This window comes from Ictidomys tridecemlineatus, chromosome 10 (assembly GCF_052094955.1).
Source record: "Ictidomys tridecemlineatus isolate mIctTri1 chromosome 10, mIctTri1.hap1, whole genome shotgun sequence".
Taxonomy (NCBI): Eukaryota; Metazoa; Chordata; class Mammalia; order Rodentia; family Sciuridae; genus Ictidomys; species Ictidomys tridecemlineatus.
This window is the reverse complement of record NC_135486.1, coordinates 141,348,072-141,375,038: the sequence shown is the minus strand read 5'-3', so window position 1 is coordinate 141,375,038 and position 26,967 is coordinate 141,348,072. Positions and strand designations below refer to the sequence as shown.

The following is a 26,967-nucleotide window of genomic DNA, read 5'->3' as shown; positions in this document are numbered from 1 at the left end:
CCATGAAGGACAAAGTTATCCTTTCAGCGACGTAAGGGAATTAGGAGGTAGATTTCATTTTTAAAAGACAAAAACAAAGTCATTTAAATTGAAAGCTGATCTTGCGCCTTAGATGGTATTTGGTTTGCAAGAACAATCCGCAGGCAGGAGTGATGTGCGCTGACGAGGCAAATCGGGTCTGTCTCCGGCCTCAGCTCCTGGGAGACAGCTGCCAGGAAGATTTCTTGATCTCCTGGGCAGATTGGTTTTTCCAAGTTTGAGTTCTAAAATGAGCACAGACTTCAGCAGGCCTCTACGACAGAGTTTCCTGAGAATCCCAGACGCACCCCGTCTCTATGGCGGTTAGAGAGTTTTCCTGTTCCTCAAAGAAGAGGTCAGCTTTTCATGCGCCATTGCATGGAACTCGGGAAATGAGGGACAGAAGGCACCGGGCTCATTGGCTGGCACCAACCGCCTGCCGTTCTCGAGCGGAACTCTCTCGTCCGGAGGGTGTCTGGGTTGATTCCTCTGTTTTGTCCCCTCTGATCCCACGAGAATTCAATGCTGTCATTTTTGTTGACCTGTTTTCTTAGACTATCAGGAAGGACACTGTCCTGGCTGGTGGAAAGCGGCCTGTCAAGGAGGCAGGTGGTGAGGCCGAGGGGAGGCTCTGGGTTTAAGATACCAACCAAGTCTCTACCCACCTAACAGAAAGGATGTTCATCAGTCCCCCCAAAATTCACTGATTCCATTTTAGAAAGATTTTGTTAAAAAAAAAAAAAGAGCTAGATGTAAGTTATACCGATCTTTATGTAGAAAGAGAGAGAGAGAACGAGAACTTTTGAGGGATAAAATATATGTGCTAAGAAGGTCCCTAAAGTCACACAAAGGTCGGTTGAGGACAGTTCTGGGGGGTGGATCACGGTGGACCTGGGCATATAGTGTGTGCATATGTCTCTGTATGTTTGTTTGTGTTTTTCTGATTCCCAGAACTTTTTTATATTTATCTCATGTGCAGTTTATAGTAAGAAACAAAAGCAATGATTTTTTTTTAATGTTACCTATCTAAAAGAAGAAAAGGGGGATGAGCTTAAATCAAGACCAACCCCCCTGGCTGCATGTGAAGGCCGGCCTGAAGGTGGCTCCCCTTCCCATAGGCAGGGAGCCCTACCTGCAGGGCTAGCTGGACTGGGTCTTGGCTGCCGGGCGGGCCCTGCTGAGGGCTATGCCTGAGCCCTGTAGGACACACCTCTGTGGGTGGCTCAGGGCTCACAGCGATCCTCCTGCGGCTCTGCTTTTCCCAGGACCGATGGCAATGCGGAGTGGGCTGTAAGGACACGGTGTGGGGTCTAAGCTCACAGACCCAAAGTCTGAGACACACACCTGGTTGGCTTCACAGGCGGCTTTTCCGGGGAGTGGAAATTTGTTGTTGCTTGGCTGTGTGGGGGGTGGAAGCCAGGACTCCCATGCCAGGAAAGTGCCTCAACACGGAGCCCCCGAGCAGCCCACAAGCTGGGAACTTGGATGGAGATGCCCAAGAGGCTGACGTCTGTGTAGCTGAGTTTCTGTGGTGCAGCTGGAGGAACTTTCAACCTGGACATAACTGAGACAGACTGGGCCAGATCATTCCAGCTCTTCTATCCACTGTAAGACACCAAGAGCAAGGCCCTCCTTTGGTGACACTGAAACCTATATCTAGACACTGGTGAGTACCCTCACATTGCAAAAAAACAGCTCCGGTTAAGGACTCCGTGCCTGAAGAGAATGGCCACCAATTCTGCCTGCTGAGGTCCCTAGGCCTGTCCTACCTCCTGTTCTACCCTTGACTTCATTCTTCTTCTTTTTTCTTTTAAAGTCCAAGATTTTTCATGCATTCATTTGTTTATGTATGACACCTCCCCAAATAGCTAAAATAGGAACACCTTCCCTCCCATATTTTTTTAAAGCTGGTCAGGACTGAGTTCTGTTCTTTCAACCAAAGAGATCTTTAAACACCACACACACACACACACACACACACACACACACACACACACACCCGCTCAACAGTCATCTGAGGTTTCTTGATGTTCAAAACAGTACAGATCATCTGTCCTCATTCAACCCACGGTAAACCAGACAGTCCTCCGACCAGCTTCCCTCAGTGCTGGAGCAGATCTGAACACAAAGGCCGTGTGCAGCAGATGCTCCTGGGCCGTGGGGGATACTGGAAATATACCAGGATGTGTCAGCAACAGGCCCCTCCCTGCAGAGAGAGCAGGAGGGTGAAGAGCGCTCCACTGCTCAGAACCAATGCCAAACAAGAAGCTGGGACTCCATGAATCAGAGACACCACCAAACCTGCACTGCCCCTCTCCAGGAGAGATCGGAGCAAAGTGCGGCTTAGTGAGGCTTGGACTTGCTAGAACCAAACACTAAAGAAGGTCCGTGCAGCCAGAATCTCTAACCCAAGCCCCACACCTGCTTGGACAGGTAAGAAGTCCCTATGTTCTGAGCCACCCGCAGCAACAGAAGGCTCTTTGTGCAAACCAGAAGACTCTGTCACCATTCGGAAAGTGGGAGCTCTGTCCCCTCACAGTGCAGACAGGCCCAGACTCAGTCGCCGATGGCCAGCATCCTGGATGTTGGGTGAATGCCGCCAGCATCTGCTGGGCCCCCACACCAATCTCAGCCCCTTGGGTGAGCCATGCCAAGCCTCCCTGCTAAGTCACAATGGGAACCATCTGCCTAAGCACCAGGTGTGAAATAAAAACCCAGCTCATTAGCACCTGTAAGCCCCCACCCAAATTCCTGGAAAATGCTACCATCAAAATACAGGCTGCCCTCAGGCCTGCAAAACCCCATGGTCACTGGTGGATCTGTGTGAATTCCACATTTCCCATCAAAACCTCCCAGAGAGCAGGCACCTCGGTGTTTGCCCTTCTCACCAGAACAAATGCAGCGCTGTCGATGGGAGAAATAACACACGCCACCCCAGTAACAACGGAAGACATCGCCTGCAAACTGTCCCCAGCCCCTGGAGTAGCTGACAAGTTTGACGGAGAATGTGTGTCACCAACGTGGCTCGATGTGTGTTTGAAGGGAAAATGGAAGGAGCGTTTCCAGGAGGGCCGGGGACCAACAGCCAAGAAGAAGGACTCGCACACAAAGCCACGAGGACCCGTCCCAGCCGTCCCCTCCTGGCCCTGTATCAATGCTCCTTGTCCCGCTGTGATCACTCTCCAAGGAACGTGGCTCCCACCGGGGAACAAGCCCTCCTGACAGCCAGCTGCAAGGCCCAGGGAGAAAACTGATTTGAAATGACAGCGGCACAGAATGGTGTTAGCCTTCTGCTCTGAACAGGCTGCAGGGAGAGAGGTGCAGCCGCCCCGCGACGGGTGGGAGACACGGCCCAGGCTGGGCAGCACAGCATGGTCCCCAGGAGCACAGGCCCAGGCCCCAGCTGGCCTGCCCTGCCCTCTTCCCAGTGTGGCTCCACTGCTGAGCTTACCTTGCCTTTGAAAATGTATTTCCAGGGTAGTTTCAAGTGATAGAAATATTTCAGAGAAAAACCCAATGGACTGATTGCTGCAGCCATAGCAGTAGAAATAATAGGAATTGTTACTTTATGCTATAAATAATAATTATGTAACTATTATTAGATGGTATTCTATCATGATATATATGACATAATAATCATATAAAAATACTCCAAATGGACGCCAAGAACCTGATATCTAGAGCATCATAATATAAAATGCGTAATTATTATTTCCATCACATAACACAAAATATGTAATATTTAATAGTAAGTATATAAAATGACTGTTTCCAGCCTCTTTTGGGTTCTTGCCTGGCCCAGTCCCTCCTGTGTTTTCTGAGGACCAGTTCACTCGACATTCGGTGGCGGCAGTGATCCTGTCCCCCCTCTCCCTGAAAAGGGGTTTGCAGCTGAGGTCCTTCTAACACAGATATTTTGCAGGTGAGACGCCCCCAGAGCCCAGTGGTCTGGGGAAGGAGGCAGGGACGGGACCCTGACCCAGGCAGGCTCTGAGCCTGGGCTCCTGGCCTGCGCGCAGCATTGGCCCTGCGCAGTCAACGTGCTCTCCTGACGTGCTCCTACATGGAAGCAGGTGGTGCTGGCTGTTGGGACAGCAGGGCCCTTGGCAGGAAACCTGGGAAACATCTACCTGAGGGCTTTCTGGGTATCAGGTGAACGAGGTGAACACTGGGCAGCGCAGGGAGAGCCTCGTCACGGACACGGGGAGGCGCTCGGCCAGGAGGCGGGAGGTGGACCAGGCGGCCTGCTCCTGGGCCCAGAGCCCGACGGCATCTGCCTCCACCAGCCCGGTTCCCCCTCTCCTGGAGGTCCCGCAGGTGAGCACCGTCCTCCCCACCTGGTTTGCACCCCAGGCCTGAACAGGAGCAGCTGCTGCGGCGGCGGCTGGGCTCCCTGGGCCTGAGCAGCCCCTGAGGCAAGTTCCTCCAAGACAATGATGGCCGTGGGACTACATGATTCTGTCTGCTCAGCGGGCAGGTCCTTCGTCCCTTCTAACTTCTGCAAAGCCCCTGCCTGCGCTGCTGGCCAGGCAGCCCCTGGGCCCTGCTTCCAATGGGGATGGGCTGGCATTGTGTGTGGGCATTGAGTTGACAACACACTAGCAGGACCTGACCCTGGAGGGCTTGGCGGGCTTGGCGGCCACCGTGATGCTGCAGGACCTCCATTACCTCGGGCCCCAGCTCTTCTCCCCCTCAAAGGCTCCCACAAGCTGCCCAGCGCCAGCCTGCACTCACACATCCCCCCTGCCACCGGGCACTGACAGATGGGAGCTATTCTTATTATTTAACATTTATTAAGCGCCCACAGTGTGCCAGGAGATGCATGGAACAGAGGTGTGGGTGGTCCCAAAGAGTCTGTCCTCAGAAGGCTGTGGCCACATGGGAGAGGATGGGCCTCTCTCCCCCCTGCAGAGCCCACCCTCCCCCTCTTGCCGCCCAGCTCCGGTATGTTCTGCGGGAGTCAGGGGGAAAGGCAGGTTTGATGACTGGGACCCAAGAACCCTCCTCCAGGCACCTGGGTCCGAAACTCCAGCTTCCCGCTCTTCACTTAGGGAGTGGGAAGGGGACCGGGGGCTTCACGGTACTCAGGCCTCAGCCTTTGGGCACTCAACTCCGAGACGGTGGGCTGGGCTCCCTGGCTGGACCCCCTGGCTCTCCCACTATGCTGAACGCACCTGTCCTGGGTCACCAGGAATCTCCATTGAGACCGAGGGCAGAGAGAGGTGACTGGGCCCCGCCCCTGCCCTGTCCAGAGCATCTTCACACAGGGAAGAAAAGCACGTGACCAGGGACATGGTGAGCAAACATGACAATCACGGCAGCGCTGTCACTGGGTTGGGTGTTCCCCAAGGAGCAGGTGACATTCAAGTCCCCATGGCATCCTGCTGAAGTGGGCGTGGCCAAGCCCCCACTTTCAAGTGGAGACACTCCGAGGGGGATGAAGGTCGCATCACACAGAGCCACAGTGACACTCAGACCCACTGTGCGCACAGGGCAGCCTTGAACACTCTGTCACGCCTCTGAGTGACGCAGGGGATGGACTGCAAAGGCCTAGGGTGCAGACGCCTGTAGCTCTTAGGGGAAGAGCGTACTTGAGATTACACCAATTTCACACATGGAAAAGTCAAGGTCAGCAAAGGTCAAGGGACTTACCAGGAGCCACATGGGCAGGCTCAATGGCTGCGCTCAGCTTTTGCTGCTGTGAGTTCTGTTTAATTTTTACTTAACTGTGCTCTCTCCAGAACTGAAAAGAAAGTTCTTCAGAGGGCACTTCCTCAGGACAATGTGGGATGCACACGCTATCAGCCTCCTGGGTGGGTCCCCAAACCTCCCTGCCCCCAGGAACCAGTGCAGCGCAGAGGGGAAAAGGGAAGGAGCCCCACGGAGGCCACCTTCTCCCACCGTGGATCTCTGTTCCACCCTAAGCCAGATGCAAGGCTCAGCTGGGTGGGCACAGAGCTGGCCCCTGCCTGAGAGAGCCCATGCTGTCATTGTCCCCCTTCAAAAACAGATAAACAGAATCTCTGTCCCCTGGAATGAGCCAGAAGCCCTGCCCATTGGAAAGGATGGTGAGCCAGCCTACGGCCAGCCACCCTCCTGCCACGGTCCCCCGTCACCAACAGCATGAAGACCTCACGGAGCTGGCGGTGGGGGGTGGAGAGCTGAGAACACTGCCTCCCAGCTGCTGTGATCGATCTCTGACTCTGTTGACATGGCTGCACCCTCTCTGTGATCTCTAAGGACAGACACGGTGTCCTGGTCATCTCACTGTCTCCAGAGCTTGCCAGAGACCCCTATAAGAAACCCACGATCAATAAAGAAGGATTTCAACAGATGAATGAGTTTCACGGAGCCTTTGCCTCTGATGTTTGCCAGCCCGAAGAGCTCAATCTAGAAAATGACCCTTGCTAAAAACAACAGTCCCAGCCGCCCAGAGGGAGGGACCTCCTGAGCGTGGAGTGAAACTTTTCTGGACCCCTCGTAGGAATCAAGGGTTCATCAAGAGGACATGTGGGCTCTTCGCATGCTGGTAGGGTGCGTGCAAGACTGGTCTATCTTTAGACAGGAGAGGAACATCAACAGGGTGAGTGTCTCCATCATAAATCACCCACAGCGCTTACCCAGAACAACCTCTAAAAGCCAGGGAGGGGGCCCCGCGTCAACACGAAGGCTCCGATTGCTGCACAGTGGAGCAGCACAGAGTGAGATCCGTCGGCGCTCCAGCCTCCCGCCCTGTGCCAGCGTATTATGAAAAGCATACTTGCTGATATAGCATGCCTTTAAAATGATCAACATGACAGATGGCTGCTGCAGAAACACTTCCTTTTTATAGGACTGATATTAATCAGAAGAGATCGACAGTGTCCCTTTAATCTTTTAATTAAAAAAAGGACATTTCTCTAAAACGGAACCAGGCCAGTCCCGAGCACCTGGGAGTGCTCTCGAACAGTGGAAGGGCCCTGTTCCTCCAAACTGGACCACAGAGCTTGAATTTCCTGCCCTCGTTTATGTTTTTTCACATGGCTGGCCAAAGAAGTGGTGGCAGGCTCTGGGGACCCTTGGGGACACTGTGGTGCCAGGTGTCCTGGAGGGATCTCCTTGACTTCCCTGGATGGTGGTGTCTGAGCCTGTAAGGGAGTGGGACTGTCCCCAAACACCCTGCTGGGAGGCACCCCTGCTGTAAACCCGGGGGTGGGGGGTGGGGGGAAGTGACGGGTAAAGTGCCCACATCTGACTTTAGGAAACTTTAGAATTCTGCTCATGGACAGGAGCCAGCATGATGGCCTGGTGATTATGGCCACAGCGACAGGCCATCAGGATGCCTGAGATCACAGCCCCGCCACTCTCCTCCCCGAGGATGGTGTGTGTGGAGTTTGGGGGACAAAGGGCACGTCTGTGGGTTTGCAAAAGCCCCCTCCACCCCCCGTTGTTGATCACGAGAACCTGGATTGTGCCTCTCCAGCTCTGTCATCTTGGAAACAGGACCCTGACTTGAACTCCATACACAGTCCACAGTGCTCCGGGGACCCTGACGCTGCCTTCCAGCTCCCAAGGTAGCAGGATAGATGGGCACGGACTCCCAGATCAGCCATGGAGGCTGCCTCTGGAATTTCATCCAGAAAGACTGGGGAGGTGGGGTGTAGGTATGGAGTGGCCAAGAACCATCTCTACCTCCCCTCGGAGGTGGTGTGCCTGTGCACGAAGACCAAGTAGAGGCAACCGCTGCGACGTGGGGCAGAGAACCAGCCCCTGGGTCGTCAGAGCACCTGGATCTAACTGTGCCAGAAGCTGGTTGAACCTGGATGCTCTTTTTTTTTTTCCCCTCTAACCAGTATGACTTAGATTTTGGTCACTTGCAGATAAAAAAAGTCGTTAAGAAACACCCACCCAGAATAATATGGAACACATAATCATATATGTATACATACACATATATGTGCACGCACGTGTGTGTGTGTCTTTCCTTATATGTTATAATGTAAACTTGCTGTTGGAAAGGATTGTTGAATCATTCACTCCTTCATCTCCACCTGGCACATAGTAGGTACTCAATGAATAACTGCCAACTGGAGAGAGAGTGAACTTCATTGAAAGCTCACAACGACTTTTGCAAGAGAGGTGTTCCTGCGAGGGAGGTACTCCTGCAAGCCAGGCACTGCCGCAGGCAAGCAAACTGAGGCTTGGTGAGGTTAATTGACAAGCCCCAAGGCCGCGAGCTTAGTGCACACCGGAGCCAATACATCAACCTGGACCCGTTTGACTCCAGATTCTCTTTGCCACCTCTCTGACTGTTTAATTTAGTCGGCTGTTGACATGGCCTCGTTGGCAGCACAGAAAAGTCACTTGGTGACTAAGATGGAGTGGCCTCCAAGCTCCATGTAAAGGACACCAGGAGCATTTATATCAGGCATCCGTCTCGAGGTCTCTCCCAACCAGCAGACGGTGCACACGCGCGGACGGCACCACGGGACAGCCGTGTTCAGGCCTGGGAAGCGGTCCCCAGCCACCGAGCAAAAAGAGCTTCTGTTTCTAAGTCTAACCAGAAACGTGTCCAAATTACTAGCGAGCTCCCCCTTGGCCCTCTCCCCTCCCACGGGAGCTTCCTCTTGTCCCTTGTGGAAATCATGACTTCGAAAATCCCCAGCGCCGGCCGCTGTCCATGTGGACGCACACCTCCGGTTAGGTTCGTGGCCAATTTCAACAAAGCCAATTTCTGCTTTGAAATACCGCACAGGGTTTGGGTGACCCACCGCCACCCACGTCACAGAGGCATTTGCTGGCAGAGACCTGCCACTGTCTAGCCCCGGAGAGCTCAAGGTAGAAGACCTTGGAGGAATCACTGGCTCAGCGGGGGGATGGCAAAGGGTCAGCTGGACACCCACCCGGGGACTTGCGCATCCGCCTGCAGAGCGTCTGGGAGGGGCCTGGGGCCCAGCGCTCAGGAGGTCCTCCAGCTCCTGCTGGCCTCTGACTTTCACTCGGGAGATCTGTCTAAACACTGTCCAATGCCATGGCGCCCACAGGGCGGGGAACACACTGAAGCCCCATCTTTAGAGCCAAATCACCTCCAGGCATGTATCCTACTCTTCCCTTCTGCTGGGCACTTGTCCTTTCTGGCCCAGGGGACGCCTTCTGCTGCCTCCCAGGACCACTCTGATCCCACCTCTTCCTAACTCTAAGAAGCACCTGGCTGCTCCATCTCCGTGATTTCATGAGCATCCCTGAGCCTGCGCCCCACTCACAGGGGCAGGCGGGTGGCTAAGAGGGTAGCAGAAATCCCACACATCCAGCCCCAATCACAACTATCCGGCCGACACTCTTTGTGACCTTGGGCTCATTCCCTTTCTCCAAGTGTAGACTTTAGGTTCTCCATAGGCAAAAGGAGAGCCGCAAGGGGAATCTGCGCCTCCTTCCCTGAGGCCCTGAGAGTGATCTGTATTTCTCATTCAGATATTTTTTGGGGGGGCGGGGGGGGAGAAAGGGGGATTTCTTTTTTAGAAAGGCATTTTGGTGGTAACACTGATTATGTAAAACCCTCGGCAGGACCCAGGACAACACCCTGAAATCAAACACATAAATATTCCCACAGCAAAATATATGAATATTTACACTAACTGGAATAAAGAAAGTCTATAAATAACCGTACATCCTTTCAGGTCAAGCCTTGTTCTCAAATGAAATTTGGTGTGAAACTTGAAAAAGATTTGATTTTTTTCAGAGCTTATGGGGACTTAGAATTGCAGATGAGGGGTGGCAGACCACGGCTACCCAACTTGAAAATGCATGGAGATGATCCTTCTCCTTGGTTAGCTGCTCTCTGTGATACCATCACTCCCTCTGGCCAGCTCCGTGTAGCAGTACAGCTTGGGGTTTGGGTGCTGCTGCTTCTACTGGGCTGCAAGCCCACAGGTCAGCAGCTGTGGCCGGGATCCAGGAGCCTAGCAACAGTGCCTGAGGTCAAAGGAAGTGTGTGGCAAACAGAAAACCAAATGAACGATGTGGCTCCACCCTCTGCCCTCCAGCCAGGAAAATCATCTTCCTTAAGATGAGGATGAGACAGCCCTTGGAGTGGCAGGAAGAGTGACTAGCCAGGAGCGGTGGCAGACATCTAGACCGAGGTGTGCTGGGTCACACACAGCCAAGGGCTCCTTAGACCCCAGTGCCAGGCAAGCAGACGGTGAGGTCTGAAGCCATTGTTTTGGCAGTGTGTGACCATGACCCATGGCTTTGGAAGTGCCCCTTGGCAGGTTTGGAGCTCCAGAATGACTTTGGCAATGGCCTTGACCTCCTGGGTGAGCAGGTCAGATAATCTGCTAATCACTGAAGATATCGTGAGAAATTCAGACATGAGTAAAGAGCTCCGTGGAGCATGCACCAGGACTTCTGATCCAAGGACATCGAGGTTGGGATCTGTTGGGGGGGGGTGGGAGGACCTCATGCTTTTGAAAAATTCTTGAGAATGCCACTCATTTCCTCTTCCTTTTGGCCTCTTTGCACCCATGAAACCATCCAAACTGGCTCAGCTCAATCCTCTGAATTCATCCCACGATTATCTCAACAGCTGGCTGGATAAACAATTTGGCTACATACATTCAACAAGTTAAGACACAGAATAATGGCGGTGGGGAATCCTACACGGTAGAGTCTGTTTTCCCTGGACGATGGCAAGTAGGGTCCCTGGTCACCACGGAACCTACGCTACGAACACACCTAGGGAAAGAGTCTGTAGGAGCAACCTCCCTGGAACCATCAAGAAACTTGTCCTCTGCCGTCTTCGCAAGACTAAGTAGGTACTTGCTCAAAACTTGGCAAAGCACATGGCTGGTCAGTTCTATTTTTCTTTAACTGGCACACAACAATGGGGCCGTGTTGGTCTGAATTTTTAAAGTGGCACTGGAGGGTATCATGAAAGGGAGCCCCCTCTGCCACCGTGCTCTTGAGCATGGTGAGACCTCCAGAGGTACCTCAAGGTCAGACACGACAGCCCTGCCCAGGGTCACTCTGCTCCCACGTCTCCAGGCTTGGGGCCCTCTCCGCCACAAGTGGAGAACACACTCTTTATTTTGATCACTTTAATGTCTTGCTGGTGACATTGCTCAGGGACTGAGAGTGCCTTCATTCCCTTGAGGAAGGCCTTGCATCTGGAGTTGGGGAGAAACCAGCAAGGTCAAGGAGGTGGTGGGCAAGCGGCTGGAGTGGCCCGCAGGCAGAGCAGCGGGCATGAGGGGGATATGAAAGCCGAGTGCCTGTCATGGCTACAGCTCTCTTTCCCTTGGCATCTCCTCCTCCACTTGCAAACATAACTGTAGTGGGGGATGCCAGAGGGCACACAACATGGCTGTCTCCGCAAGCCAGAAGTCCAGCCAGTGACCCTCTGGACACAGCCTCTCTGTGGGTGCCAGCCACATGAAGCATGTCCCCCTGTGAGTCCGGAGGGTCCTCCCTCAACTGCTCCCCTGACTCATGGGCCACTGGTGAGAGCGCCATTGGCTGAGAAAATAAAGAGGCCGGGGCTGAGATTTGCAAGTAAAATCACTTGCTCCAACCCCAAGTCACTGGATATGTTTCCCAAACGCTTCCTGCAAAGGGAAAAGAAACAGGGCCTCCCCAATTTCTCAGCTGGCCCCTGCGTCTTCTCATCTATCACCGGGGTAATATGTCCAGAGTGGCATTTCGTCATGACAGCAACATTCCAGCAAATCGATAGTTATTTAATTCCCAACAAGCTCTCGAGTCCATTAAACCTGATTACATTCACCCATTTCAGTGGGTGCCGTTATTTTTCCTACACCGGCACTTAATCCATAACAGGAACTTATGAGAACTTTCAGGAGCAATTTCAGCATCCATCAGCCGAGAGTGAGCAGCACGATTTGCCTGTGATTATTTATCGGCCGGGGCGGCAGAGGGTCTGACAGACCTCCAGAGCTGACCTTCACCCCAAGTTGGCAATAGAAGCAAAAGGCCTGCTGCTGGCTTTCCCTCCTCCGCCAAGTCCGAAAACACGGTCCTGCCCCACTGGCCTGCCCGTGCCAGGAAGGACGGAGCCCTGTCCCTGCTGACTGCCAGGGGCCATCTTGTGGTGGCCTGTCTACCTATATGTGGAAGACAGAAGCCACCAAATGGAGCAAAGGCCACACATCCAGGGTGACAGAAGGTTTTGCTCTTCTTCAGAATCACCCTGGACAGCTCTAGTTCCTAAACGTCACAGCAAAGGAGTCGGAAGAGGAGAAAGAAATAGAATTTGACCAGAATCCTCCCCAGAAATTTGAATTCAAGCGTCAGAGTGTTGCAGAATTTTCAAACACAGGGGTTTGGGGTGCAGAGTGAATGGGAAGGGACGCACTAAATATGTTTTTTTTTTTTCCCTTCCCATGGAAAGAAGATGCAGAACTGATCACCAAGAGGTGACCATTCTCCGTGAGCAATAGTGAAAAAGCCACCTGACCGGCCACCACCGCCAGGCTCTGCAGGCACCAGCTTCCCAGAGAAGCTCGATGTCCCCCGGGAGCAGTGCAGACAGCACACAGGTGGACTCGGGGCGAGGGAGAGAACGAGGTCCACGCGTCTCCCGGCAGATGACCCTGTCCACACAGCAGTGCCCGCCTCGACACCAGCACCGGTCACCACCCTCCTCCGTCCTGCCATCATTAGGAGGCGAACAGCTAGTGTGGGGTTCCTGGCACCACCTCCAAGTGCCCAAGGGAACGAGCAAGGGGGTGTCCCTGCTTGACTCGGCGCCACCACCCAAATTCAGGGTGTGCAGCGGGGAGGGGGGCTTTCTCTGAAAACAGACAGCCCAGGAATGGCGGCCTGCTGGACGCTCCCTTCATTTCCTGGGCCACAACTCTTCACTGCGTCACCTCATGATAAGTCACTCCGCCTCGTGATCTGCTGGGGGAGACCGAGCCCCCCGGAAAGCTGGGAAGGAGCGCGGATCTTGTGCCCTGTGGCCAACCTCCCAAAGCCAAGGCATGAATGTTAAACAGCAGTCAGATCAATACAAGCAAATATAGCTCAACTACACCATTTATTCAGCCATGAGAGATGTCAATAGCCAGATTAGGGTGATCCATCTTTTAGATTTCCTACTGTCTCCTCACTGACTACAGGAGGGCTTTTTCCTGTATTAAAAGTGTTTGCTTTCTCAACCATAAAAATTCCAATTATTACTCCGAGCGCGCTGGAGTTAAGTCGCTGGCTGGCAGAGACCTTGCGTTACCTGAATGGGTCCAGGGAAGTAGGGTGCTGCGGGCAGGATCATGGGCACACCGTAGGAATGCAGGAGGACCCCTGGAGACGCCAACATGCTTACACGCAGTGCCAGTCCCTCTGAGGCTCAACGCATCAATGAGAGGTGGGGGGGATCTAGGGACCCAACTTCTGCCCAACTACAGAGCCGGGAGCCAAGCGCTCGTCAGGCCGAGAGGGGAGAGAAAGAAAGTCCGCATCAGCAACTCTGCGAGTGAAAGTCTTCTTCCCAGACCACGAAGAGACGCGGCAGCTGCAAAGTTGAAGCCACCGAAATGGAAAGGGCTATTTTGGGCACAGCTTGCCCAACGCGCTAACCAAGCCCTCTCCGCTAATTTAGTTCTCGGAGAGAGCGGGAGAGAAAGAGGGGACCGGCCCTGAGACCACGCTCTCGGCCCACGGGGTTGGGCCCAGAGGCCAGCACCAGGGTCCCCTGGGAGCTTGGAAGTGGGAGACGTGAGCTCCCGTGCTTATCAGCGGCCACCGAGAACCAGAATCCAGAGGAAGTTACTGGGTAGGACCCCCCCCCCAGGACCCTGTATTCACTACTCTATTTTATGCTGTGATAGAATTTCACATGCTCCCCACTTTCTCGTATTTTAGAGACCGTCTTTATTCTGAAATGTCAACTGTGATACATACATTTGCAACATATTAATGACAGTTGTTTCCCTGTCCTCCGAGATTCAAGGTGTATCCAATGTGTAACAAAAGGGTAGATGACAAATACAGTGAAGAAAATTTGAAATATCTTTCTAGTGTCAAAAAACACCCAAAGGATCATCGGGGATGTGCTATGTGGTGGTAGATTAATTCCCACGGGATATACAAACTGGTTCAAGGCTGACACAAGTGTCCCACTTACTAGCTGTGTGATCTTGCACAAGCTACTTAGCTTCTCTGAGCTCCAGTTTCCTCATTTGGAAAATGGAGATAATAAAGGTCCCTCCTTCATAAGGTTGTGTGATAATGACATAAACTCGCTGTCACTATATGGCAGCGTGTGCGAGACAGGGGGCTAGGAGCTGTTCTCGCTGTATATTCCCTGTTCTTCTCCTGGTGCTCCGTGTAGACACATCTTTTGACTTCAGACTGAGGGCTCAGATGACATTAAAGTGTCACTCTTCTAATCTTATCCCAGGAAAGCATGTGGGCACCTTCAGAGTTTACGACTTGGAGAGCTGTAATATAAGATTCTGATGAAGTACATCCCCTTCTGTGGCAGCCCAGGCCCAAGGAGTACAGAAAATCACCTTGGACTAAATATCCACTTGCCCCTTCCACCTATCTCACTGCACCGGCCACATAACACAGATTTTGTCAGCACGGCGGAGGGTGGGGGGAGCGTCGGACGCGGCCAAACACGTTCAACTATCGGCTTTTTCTAAATCCAAATGTCAATTCTTCCACTCTGAGATGGCCAAGGTGTTTTTACACTACACTAATTTTAGTTGCTTGATGTAGCTGCATAATCACATTCCTAGATAACGACAGTGGACAGGGTTTGGCAGAGAATTCAATTATTTAGGGCTGAGCTTGGGCCATCTTGACAAGGTTCTCCGTAATTGATTCTCCTGCGCCGAGTGCCCACGCCACCCAGCTCAGAGGCTCGGGAACAGCTGTGAGCTGACCCCTCTTACTCAACAGCCCGATACCGTGGCTAACTTTAGCTGTGGAGTATGACTTTCAACACGGCATTTCTGAGAAGTTACCCGAGAGACAGAAGCAGTGGCACGCTATGGGCGTGTTTTCTAATCTGCTCCCTTTGGCAGCCACAGGTCAGGAGGGTTCAGTGAGTTAGGTGAGGCCGGGGCAGTTGTATGTTGACTTTTCAGTGCTATAACGGGAAAGAACACGGGTCCCGGGGCAGGAAGCTTGCTCCAATCCCGTGGGCTCTCAGCTTCCCGAGAACAGAAGTGACGAGGCCCATTTGTTGTCCCCCAAGAGTGGTCAGAGAGCCAGCGTGTTGGGGTGTTTGGGGCAGATCACTTATGGACACGTGTACACACAGTTTTACTGAAGAGCCTGCTGATCAATTCAGATAGAACATGGAGTTCCATGACACTCTGAACACGGAGTACAGAAGCTTTGGCTGCTTCCCAAATAAGCATCTTCTTTCCCCCTCCTGAAACCCAGGGTTGTCTGGTGGTTCTTTTCACTTTGCCTGCTAGGAAGCTCAGAGTCCAATGAGAGGCTCCCATTCTGTCCACCATGTTGGCCTTCACCGTCTGCATATTTGTAACCTTGTCTTCATACTCCTGTCACCTCCAGTCTCAACCACAGGCACCCAATTTTCTATTTATATGTTATTGACCTATAAGGTTGAACTATTTATATTTTTGAAAATGCATTGAATGTATCCTTGCTCTAAAACCAGGACAAATCACAAGGCATATCGATAAATAACCACCACTGATCGAAACCTCTTGTTCCTTACAGTAGGGGGCTGTTCTCTCCAATGGGATGCACCTGGTAGTACCGGGCTGGAGTGTGTTTTTTTCTTCCTGAATCTTCTGGGGAGTCTCTGCTCCCCAGGAGCTGGTACCCAGGGCCAAGGGCTGGCTACCCAACAGGCAGTTCCAAGCTCATGGTATGTTGAAGGAATTTAAAACTGTCAAAATGTGGAGGAACTAGTAAGGTGGGAGGAGAGAGTGGCGTTTCTGGTTGTGACAAGGGACAGCGGCAGACCTCTGGAGCGTGCTGGGTTCAAACCGAGGCTCAGGTCCAGTGACGGGCTCCGGCTATCACGGGCAGGTGGCAAGGTTTCCTATGTAAGTCGCGGACACTCTCAGTGGGCAGCTCTCCGCCGGTCGCCAGGCAGGAGCCCTGTCGGGCAGGCTGTGAGAGAGGCCCTGGGGCGATTCTTCCCCTTCCTCTGCCTCGTTACCTGTCTCTCCTCCTCCCCAGGGCTCCCTGGTGGCTGCTCAGTCCAATGCTCCCCGGGCCAGAATCGCACGGAGGGCTGGATGGACGGATGGACGGATGGATGATGACTTATTGAGCAGGGGACAGTTCAGTCTCTTCCCTCCCCTGAAGAACTGCCCCATCCTTCCCGCCTTCCATGACAACGCTCTGCCCTAGAGCTTCCTCCTCTGGCTCCCAGATCCTGCCTCTGTGCCCACCTCCAGAGCCCACGTGAGGATGCTTCTGGCCATGGCAGTCCCTTCCGAGCGGTGGCCACCAGGGAACCAGACGTCTGTGTCAGAGAAGGAAAGAGGCCAGGGACAGAATTGTTGGCAGGAGAATAGAAAGGGGTCATCCAGGGAGACCCCACCTCCCCATCTGTGGCCTAGGGTGCCAACTGCAGCCTTGGGGACCGGGTCCAGGCCACGGAAGGCCACTGTGATGTTGGGTCTGCTCAGTGAGAGGGAGGGCCAGGCCTTTAACTCCCTCCCTGTCAAATTCGGATCAGCCATGTCTCCTGGACGGCCCGGCACACCTGGGCCTGCTGGGCCCCTCGTCAGGTCTAGAGAGGAGGTGCCGTGCCCACCCAGCAGGAGTCTGCCAGGGTCCTCATCCTTCTTCAGCACCCATCATTCTTCCTGGAGAGAAGCTGGGCATCGGTCGTCACGGGTGACCAGGAAATCAAAATGGAGTCCGACCCGACCTCCAGGGTTAACTTTAATTGCATTTTTTAATCTTTCGGACATCGGCGGTGTTTATCTCATCATGCGGATTCAGAGGTGATCGAATCACCCCCACGACCCTGTTTCCAGGCAAAGATGGGTGACGGTGAACCTCCGGGGGCGCCCAGGATACTCTGCAGGGCTACCATTCAGATTCGCCCTCAGCCAGTGGCCAAGGGCACACTTGTGTGCAAACCACACTGGCACGGTGCCTTGGCCGAGCACCTCGGTGAACCAGTTTCCCTTCCAACTTGCTGGCGAAGCAAAAATGCCCTCCTTCCTGCCCCGCCTCCCTTCCGTCAGGTCCAACCTTGGGGGCAGAAGTCAAAGGTCAAATCTCTGCAAAGCCTTTGCCACTGCCATGACCTGCGGACTGCACCACCCTCTTGTCCCAAGTCCTTCCGGTATTTTGTTAGCTCCAGGTCTGCTCCCGTGGGATCAGGGTCCTGGAAGCTGGTCGCTCCTTCAAGAAGGCAGGTGGACCCCAGCGCAGAAGCAGGGCAGCCATTGCCATGAGCCTCCCAAGGTGACCGTGTAGGAAAGCATGAGCGACAGCCAAGAGCCACCTGTATCTCCAAGGCACAGAAAAGGCGTGAGGTTTGGAGTTGGAGAGGTTGGCTTGGGTCTTGCTTTCCCTTTCCCACGTCTGGCGTCCTCAGGAAGACGCGCTCAGCCCGAAGCCCTCATCCCCACCGGAGTGACGCGGAACAGCACCTGGACCTGCTCACGGGTGCGTGGTGGCGGTGAAATGACAAGCTGCAGGTGGGCGTCCCTGGCACTTGGAAGGTGTTCGAAAAGAGTTGGTTTATTTTAGTCCCTCCTTCAGGGTGTCTGTCATGGACCTCTAAGATCAGGCTCTCCCCTCTGCTCCTTGGTCAGTCTCAGGCACCCACCGACGCCTGCCCCGCGAGGTCTCCCTTGGAATGCGCACGCGGCTCTTCCCCACGTGATCATGTCCATGGACATTCACACCCTTCTGCCAGCAGCCCCGCACCAGGGCCCCAGCTCCCCACCTTCTTCAGCACATATGGTCTGATCAGCCAAGATCCCGAGCTGTCAATCATGCATTGACCCAGGATAGTCAAGACAGTCAGTTTCCATCTCTCCTCCCCCATCACCTCCCCATCACCTCCCCATCACCTCTTCCATCAGTCCATAACCTCCTCCATCACCTCCCCATCACCTCCTCCATCACCTCCCCCATCACCTCCTCCATCAGTCCATCACCTCCTCCATCACCTCCTCCATCACCTCCTCCATCACCTCCCTCATCACCTCCTCCATCACCTCCCCCATCACCTCCCCCATCACCTCCCCCATCACCTCCCCATCACCTTCTCCATCACCTCCCCCATCACCTCCTGCATCACCTCCCCATCACCTCCTCCATCACCTCCCCCATCACCTCCCCATCACCTCCTCATCACCTCCTCCATCACCTCCCCCATCACCTCCCCATCACCTCCTCCATCACCTCCCCCATCACCTCCCCATCACCTCCTCCATCACCTCCCCCATCACCTCCTCCATCAGTCCATCACCTCCTCCATCACCTCCTCCATCACCTCCTCCATCACCTCCCCCATCACCTCCCCCATCACCTCCTCCATCACCTCCTCCATCACCTCCTCCATCACCTCCCCTATCACCTCCCCATCACCTCCCCCATCACCTCCTCCATCAGTCCATCACCTCCTCCATCACCTCCTCCATCACCTCCCCCATCACCTCCCCCATCACCTCCTCCATCACCTCCTCCATCACCTCCCCTATCACCTCCCCATCACCTCCCCCATCACCTCCTCCATCAGTCCATCACCTCCTCCATCACCTCCCCATCACCTCCTCCATCACCTCCTCCATCACCTCCCCCATCACCTCCCCTATCACCTCCCCCATCACCTCCTCCATCACCTCCCCCATCACCTCCTCCATCACCTCCCCATCACCTCCCCCATCACCTCCTCCATCACCTCCTCCATCACCTCCTCCATCACCTCCCCCATCACCTCCTCCACCACTTGGTCATCCCGTCTTTCTCCCAGGACTGGTCACAGACCAGATGCTCATGAGTACTTGAGATGACCTTTCACCTACAGGACATGACGGAAGTTCAGGGGCTGCCAAGTCACCTGATCAGGGTTAAATAAGAAAATGCCTGCCATGCCCGTTACCAAGCAGCAGATCTCTCTCTAACCAGTTCCCACACCTGCTAAATCATCAAGAATCATCAGGCCAATGCACAACTCCAAATTACTAAATACCACGCAGCCCCAGGCACGCGCTCCAACGCCATCCTACTGGACAAGGACGCGGTAGGGAAGAGGTTGGCCTCGCAGGTGTCTTGAAAGGCTGGTCCTTTGGGCTGTCACCTGAGATTTACATTCTTCCCAGGCAGGAAGGCAGGCTCCAAGAGAGCGGGCAGCTCAGTGTGGCCCCTGAGTCACAATGACATCAACCTGATTACGAGAAGGCAGGTGTAGGAAGCACTTCCCCAGGCTGCACAGGTGGACACACTGGGCCACCAACGAGACGGTCCTCTAGTTACGCCACCTCCACTGGAATCCTCGGTGGGGAGCCGTCCGGGCAGGAGAGCCCCTGGAAGAGAAGCTGGCTCAGCAGCCCAGCAGGGACCCCGTCAGTTCATACACATGTGTGAACTGGCACATGCAACCTTGCCAGGACGGTGAGCGCTTACGAAGCATGACTATTCTTGTTGCATTACCACCCTCTCAAGGACCACGCCTGATTCCCTGGCTGGAAGCACCATAGCAGAGCAAAGAGATCACATTCTGCCTACAGGGAAAGTCCGGTTTCCACCAAGTACTAGCTGTGTGTTCTCCTGCACATTACTCAACCTCTCTGTGCCTTGGAGTTATGACTTGTAAAATCAGAGTCTGGTCCGTGATTATAAATTATGGTCCAGTGAGTTAAACGAAGGACAGCTCATCGCAGATGCGCAGTCTGTGGGTGCTGCCCGTCATCAGTGACAAACGAATCAGCAGCAGCTGGGGCATCAAGATGGGCATATCAAACTCTTCCTCCTTATAAGCACTAATTGGTTAAATGAAATCGTGCCTACAGATGCAACTGTGGAGGCACCGTCCTGCTGGAGAGCATGTCTCCTTTTTCCATGTTCCAAAGCCCAGGTGCTGAGGCAGGAGACAGGCGTGTGGGCTCCGGGCGTGGAAAGTGAACTCTAGAGACCAGACTTAGAAATCCAAGTCCATGGGACGGTGTGTGGGGAGGAAGCTGGTGCCTTTCCATCGGCAGAAACCCAAAGGATCCGGGACACTGTGTCACCCTACCCAGCAGGACTGTCCCACCTCCAAAACCGGTTATAAAAATGCCCAAAGAAAATTCCAGTAGGTTTTGTAAGTGAGGAGGCTGCTGATTAGCATTAGAAACCTGAGCCCCTGGTCCAGGAGGCACGCGGCTCCTCTTGGTTCATTAAGTGCTTCTTGACCTGATTCTCCTCTGAAAGCCAGACTGACTGGCTGAATGAGCAAATCTAAGAATATCAACCCGCACATCACCTCTGCTGAGAGAGGCAATGCTTCAGGGGCCGACCTCTGACCTGTCTGGGGAGGGATGGCGACGGGGGCTGAGAATTAGTTGACCTTGCGTGAGGCCCGTGGGTCCTCCCGGAGGGCGCTCAGAATGGGAGATGAAGAATGGCTGCTCCCTGCAACCTCCTTTGTGTTCCTTGGCCTCTCTGGCCCTCTGGGCTGCAGGTGCCCGTCGAAGCTGGCACAGAGGACACTCCAAACAGCACGCACCTCCAGGACGGGGCATGGAGCCTTTCTGTCCAGACCCCAGGCCGTTGCTGAAGGGCTGAGCCACGTGAGCTCCGAGTGCATTGTCTTCTGCTTAGCCTTGGAGGGCCTGGCGGCGGCTCCCCAGGCAGAGCTGCGCAGGAGAGGCCTCATTAGAGCCTTCACTGCAACAGAACGCCACGGTCAAATAAGTCGGAGAGGGTTAGCTTGTTTCCGCCCTCTTGGAGACTCGGGATGGCGGGGATTAGGATATAAAAGCATCTGGGAAATGCCACAGGAAGAAAAAGTGACCTTGTTTGATCCAAACTTTCTGAACTGGATGACTGACATGCCATTCATCCTTCCATCCACCTATCCATTCACCCACTCATTCCCCTCTCTATTCATTCATCTAACCATTCACCCATGTATCCACTGATCTGTCCAGGTATTCATTCACTCAGCTATTAACCCATGCACCTCTCCAACCATTCATCTAACCATCCAACTATCTATCCACTTATTCATCCACTCATCCATCCACCCACCCATTGACCCAACCATCCATCTATCTATCCAGCCAGCCATGCAGCCATTCATTCACCCATCCATCCATCCATTGACCCAACCATCCATCTATCCATCTACATACTCATTCATCAATGTATCCATCATCCATCCATCCATCACTCATCCATTTACCCAACCTTCCATCTATCCACCTGTGCACTCATTTATCCATTGACCCAACTATCCATCTATCAATCCAGTCAGCCAGCCAGCCATTCACCATCCATCCATCCATCCATCGACCCAACCATCCATCTGTCTATCCTTCTGCATATTCATTCATCAATCTATCCATCATCCATCCATCCACTCATCCATTCACCCAACCTCTGTCTATCCATCTGTGCACTCATTCAACCATACATCCATCATCCATCCATCCATTTACCCACACACCCGTCTATCCATCTATGCATTCATCCATCCATCCATCCATCCATCCATCATCCATCCATCCACTCATCCATTTACCCAACCTTCCATCTATCCACCTGTGCACTCATTTATCCATTGACCCAACCATCCATCTATCTATCCAGCCAGCCAGCCAGCCATTCATCCATCCATCCATCCATCCATCCATTGACCCAACCATCTGTCTATCCATCTGCATACTCATTCATCAATCTATCCATCATCCATCCATCCACTCATCTATTCACCCAACCTCTGTCTATCCATCTGTGCACTCATTCAACCATCCATCCATCATCCATCCATCCATTTACCCAACCATTTGTCTATCCATCTATGCATTCATCCATCCATCTATCCATCATCCATCCATCCACACATTCATCCATCCATCTATCCATTCATCCACTTATCCACCACTCATCCTTCCACACATCCATCCATCTACCTATCCATTCATCCACTCATCCATCCATTTATCCACTCATCCATCCACCCATCCATCCATCTATCCACTCATCCATCCACCCATCCACTCATCCATCCATCCGTCCATCCATCTACTCACTCACCCATTCATCCATCTATCTGTCAATTTCGCCATCTATCTGACTATCTGGTCATGAAGAATTACACTCGAGTCCAGCTCTGGGATGATTTGTTTTTTCTCTTCTTTCTTTCCTCCTTCTTCTTATCATGGCTGCCACCACTTGTTCAGTGCAGGGCATGTGCCAGACGCTGCCCTAGTCCCACCTCTCTACTCTTTCAGTTTGAGCCTTTTGCTCCTACAGAGCAGATCCTACTAAGTTTATGATATTACCAAGAAGAAAACAAAGGCCCCGAGAGGGGATGTGCCCTGGCCACGGCCAGACAGCCACCCGGGGCCAAGCTGTGGCTTGAGCCAAGACCCCCTCTTGTGTGCTACTGAGAGGAGCCTTTCTGGCATGTGACACTGATTACCTACTATGAGAAAGGTTGGCCTGGGCCACACTCGAGCTGAGCGGCCTCTGATGTCCTTGTCCCTCAACTCCTCACTCAGCGTCTACCATTGTCATGGTCATCGGTGGCCACAGGCTGTAAAAGCAAGGGGAGCAGAAGGAGGAGAAGACTCCGAGGCCTGGAGGAAAGCTGACCGAGGCCACCTTCCAGGCCTCCAGGGGGTGGGGACCCTGCCCCTGGAGATGCCCTCATCCTGGGGGAACCAAGGGTGGACGGTCAGGAGGATGGCTGAGGAGGTGGTCCTTCGTCCTTTCTTTGTGACACTGAGGCACAGACTGGCCTCCAGGGCTGACCGACCTTGACCTCCCCTGATTAACACCTCTTCTCAGGGTCAAGCTGTAGTTCTTGGTTCTTACTTTTTGATGCGTAGACCACTTTGACACTTCCCCCTCATCCCAGAGGGACTGCGCCAATTCCCACCATTTTCCATATCCCTGTAGGAAGTGCTGGGTCCTGCTGACACCCATCGGTGGCCCCTGAGGGACCTTGGAGCTGCTTTCAGAATTTGAAGCCGGCAGCCAGTGTGCATTCTGATCAAGGAAAACAGGGGTAGAGTCAGAGTCGCTCCCTTAACAGGTCAGACGGCCGTTCTCACGGGAGGCCCAGTGATGCGCTAACCGGCCTGGACTCCGAGGTGCTTGCCACTCAGAGGGCACTCCTCACGGCTCAGCAGGGGACACGATTCTGAGGTGGCAAGAGGGCCAAACATCTTGGGGAGGTGCCCAGGCATTCTGGATCACAGAACCAAGGCCGTCACCGAGAGTCCGAAACCACAGCCTTGGCCCCTTCTCCACGTGTAGACGGTCACCCACGGCAGCAGGTGGCTGCTCTCTGCCTGAGTGCTCCCTCCAGCTCCAGGCCAGGAAACAGACACTGTCCGGCCGCAAGCGGGCACCAGGCAGGACAGGAAACCCACCCACAGCACTTGGGGGGAACAGGAGGTGGAATACACTTGGGCTCTCAGGGCCGACTCTGCAGCTGGGCCTCACAGACCAGACAGAGAAGCAAGGGGCCCAGGACCACGCCAGGCCAAGCTGCGCAGCTGAGCTGTCCATCTGAGGATTAGCCAAGGAGCTGACCCTGCAAGATGGTTTCCCCAGGATGTCATGGCCAGGCAGCTGGTGGCCACAGCGGGCCTGTGACAGGTGGGATTTTCAACTTCCCAGATTAGCAGTGTCCTTCTGGGGCACTGTGGGGACATCAAAAGCAGAACCTCCCCGAGTGACCTCATTTCCTTTATGACTCTTACACTCAGTCTATTTTTAAATATTTTTTCAACTATAGAGACCATGTACTATTGGCCAGGCAACTTCTAGCCTCTTTGAGTACGGACCCACTTTCCTAACAACACTCTAAGGTGAATGCTCTTTCCACCCTCACAGAACGTGGGGAAGCTGAAACACAGAGAGGTCACACAACTTTCCCAAGGTCACACAGATCACACGACCCGGTGAATCTGTCTCTAGAGCCCCTGCCCCATGGCCTCTCCAGGAAACACATGATTTTTAATCCACCTCACTCAGTCTCTAATTTACTAATAAAACTTAAATAAAAAAATAAATAGCAGGGCTATACCATCCTGGCTAACAATGCAGGGATCGGAGCCATATCTAGTTTGAGAACAAGTTCTGGCTCTAACCATTCCGGACTGTGTGGCCCCGGGCAAGTGACTTAACCTTCCTGAACATCAGTTGATTCTCTTATAAACCGAGGGTTGCATGCCTTCCCTCACAGGCTTACTGGGGGGAGTGTTCTAGATAATGTCACACCACACTTAACATTAAGTGGACTTAAGTCTATCTGCAGTGCTGGTGTTCGGTGTTTTTGTCTTTGAGTGACCGCGACTACTCCTAACCTGGCGGGAATACCGGCACTTCAGCTGACCCCCAAGTCTCCTGCTTTACATCAATAAGTAAATAATAATTAAATCCCCACTTTTGTCTATTTTGTTAACAAACACTTTCCTGGAATTTGCTGTGTGCCAAAGCTTCCCTTAAAAGCCTTTTATTTATTTCTTTATTTTGGGGGGTACTAGGGATCACACCCACGGCCTCACATATGCCAGGCAAGCGCTTGGCCATCAATCTATGTCCCCAGCCAGCCATCACCACCCCTTTTAGAGACAAAGTCCCAGTCAATCATCCAGGCTGGCCTTGAATTTGGGATCCTCCTGCCTCAGCCTCCTAAGTAGCTGGGAGGACAGGTGTGTGCCCAGTGCCTGGCTCACCTCAAGGATTCTGATCCAGTTCATGTTTTAATGATCCCAGGGCCTGGGCCTCTCTCCAGCAGCCCCTTCCTTCTGAACACGGGGGATGACATGTGGCAGATCCCACAGCCGCAGCCCTACCTGCCTGCTTCCAGGTCCCGATTCCTCTCCTCGGCAGGCTTTCCATGTCTGAGGATATCCATGCAACTGCCGAGGGAGGAATCCTGGAAATCTACTAAGGAGCAGCCACCAACGCAGCGGTGCCCGCGTGATAAACCTCGCCTTCGTACTAAAACTCCTGAGTCCCCAGAAAAGCCTCGTGGGCGGAGAACTAGAATCCCAAAATATCCTAGAGAAACCCCACTGCTGCGGAGCCGGGCCAAGTAGACAGCAGCCTCTCCAGACCCTCCTGAGACCCAGACACCAGCACGGACCCGAGTCAACCCACCACAGTCGGTGGCTTCTTTAAATAATGCTTGGCAGGGGGAGACGTCTGTCCCTTCCACAAATGCTCACGATGGCACCGGGATCGGATCAAAGCCCCACAGAGGCATGTGTGGAAACACCACGGTCCGACCCACTAACGTGTGCGATTCCTAAATGTGAACAGTGATGACCAAAAAGGAAGGGCTACTGTCCTGGGCTGGCGGGGTCCTGATTCTCCTGCCCACCAGCTCTTGGGGTGATGGGCGAGCTCCGGCAGCCAGCCTTCCAGAAAACACTCCTCCGCTCCCTTCCCTCTCCCCCGGCGACATGGCCCAGGGCTGGGGACTCGCAGATTCAGGAGGCCCTCCGTTTGAAGATCACCATGCCGGCCTCACCTCCTTGGAGACTCCTGGCTGGCCGCAGAGAGGAATGCTCCTTTTAGGACCAAAATAGAACAAAGGGACAGAAGGGAACTGAGGGTTTAAAATTAGGACGAAAAAGGAAAAACAACACCAAACAAAGCCCGGCGCTGGCGAGGCTAGGTCCGCCCGTGGGGGCTCCCGTCTGGGCGGCTGATCCCCAGCCGTCCCTGCTCCCACTGGGACCCGGCGTTTGCCAACGCTCTCTATCACCCTGTGTGTGGTGTGTCGTCTGCCCACCGTGCGGAGCACCCTCGGCGCGGTGTCTGTCATTACCAGGAGCCTTTGCGATGTCGCGCTGGGCCTGAGCTGAGGCTGGCCACACACCTGTGCTGCGCAGGTACGTGGAGAGGTGGGGGCGTCTGGCCGTGAGAGGAGGGTGGCCTTTCCTGTTTCCTCAAAGAGCAACGTAAGAAAACAGAAGATGACCCCAAGCCAGGAGATGCCCCCCAGTACTTATAAGGCTGTTCCCTGGGCCAGCTTCTTAGGTGACAAACATTGTCTATGTTCCTTTCTAAGTTCGTCTGTGACCACAAATGGTGCCCTGATTGGTTTCACAGTATGGGTTTCTCTCATCTTTCACGACAGGACAAATACGGTTCCATGATGCAGAAAAGACAGTTAAAACAGAGGCCAGTGGCCTCCCTGAACCAAATCTGAATCCAGGAGTCGCGTGAAGCCACCACGCTGCGTTCTGACCCTCATCACTGTAGTCACTGAACGTCATCGCTGTCACCAGCACACCATGTCCAGCGCCATCTGCCACTCCGTCACGACCACCGTCACTACCATCAGCACCGTGGCCTCCACACCTCCGGGGCCTGCTCTGCCCCCATCTCCACTACCTGCAGCCAAGGTCCAGACATGCACAGGGCTCTTTCCCGCAGCTACGTAAACCCCCGGGTGCCACGCTCCTGAGGGTGTCCTGCCGCCAGCCCTGCAACACCCTCTCTCTCACAGACGTGGAAGCCAGGCTTTGGAGAGGTCAGTGGACATGTCCCCACAGCTAGGCCAAGGCCTACATGGTTCACAAGGCGTCTAAGGCTTGAAGTGGGTTCGGCGTGACTGGAACAGGGTGCGCCTGGGCGAGGGGGAGGGCCTCACCTCGGGTTGCCCTCCTGTCTGTCCAACCTGTTCCCAGCCAAGGTGGTCTTCTGAGCAGGCTCCGTGCGTCCACCTCCATCTCCCTCTTAAAGCCCCTCGGGGTTCTTACTGGCCCTCTGTTATTCTCCCTGGAATGAGACCAGGACCTGTGGCCCTGGCCCATGGCCGGCTCTCTTCCC

At 53.8% G+C, this 26,967-nt stretch overlaps 1 protein-coding gene across 42 annotated transcripts in view; it reads right to left on the bottom strand.

Moving 5' to 3' along the window:
- Rbfox1 (RNA binding fox-1 homolog 1) overlaps positions 1 to 26,967 on the bottom strand; it is a 2,023,047-nt gene that overhangs the window by 290,137 nt on the left and 1,705,943 nt on the right. The window contains exon 1 of one of the 42 annotated variants that reach the window (XM_078024608.1): positions 24,981 to 25,005. The exons of the other annotated variants lie outside the window; for them this stretch is intronic. The gene's annotated coding sequence lies outside the window, so the exon portion shown is untranslated. Of the gene's footprint in view, positions 1 to 24,980; positions 25,006 to 26,967 lie in introns of those variants that run through there. 42 annotated transcript variants of the gene reach the window in all.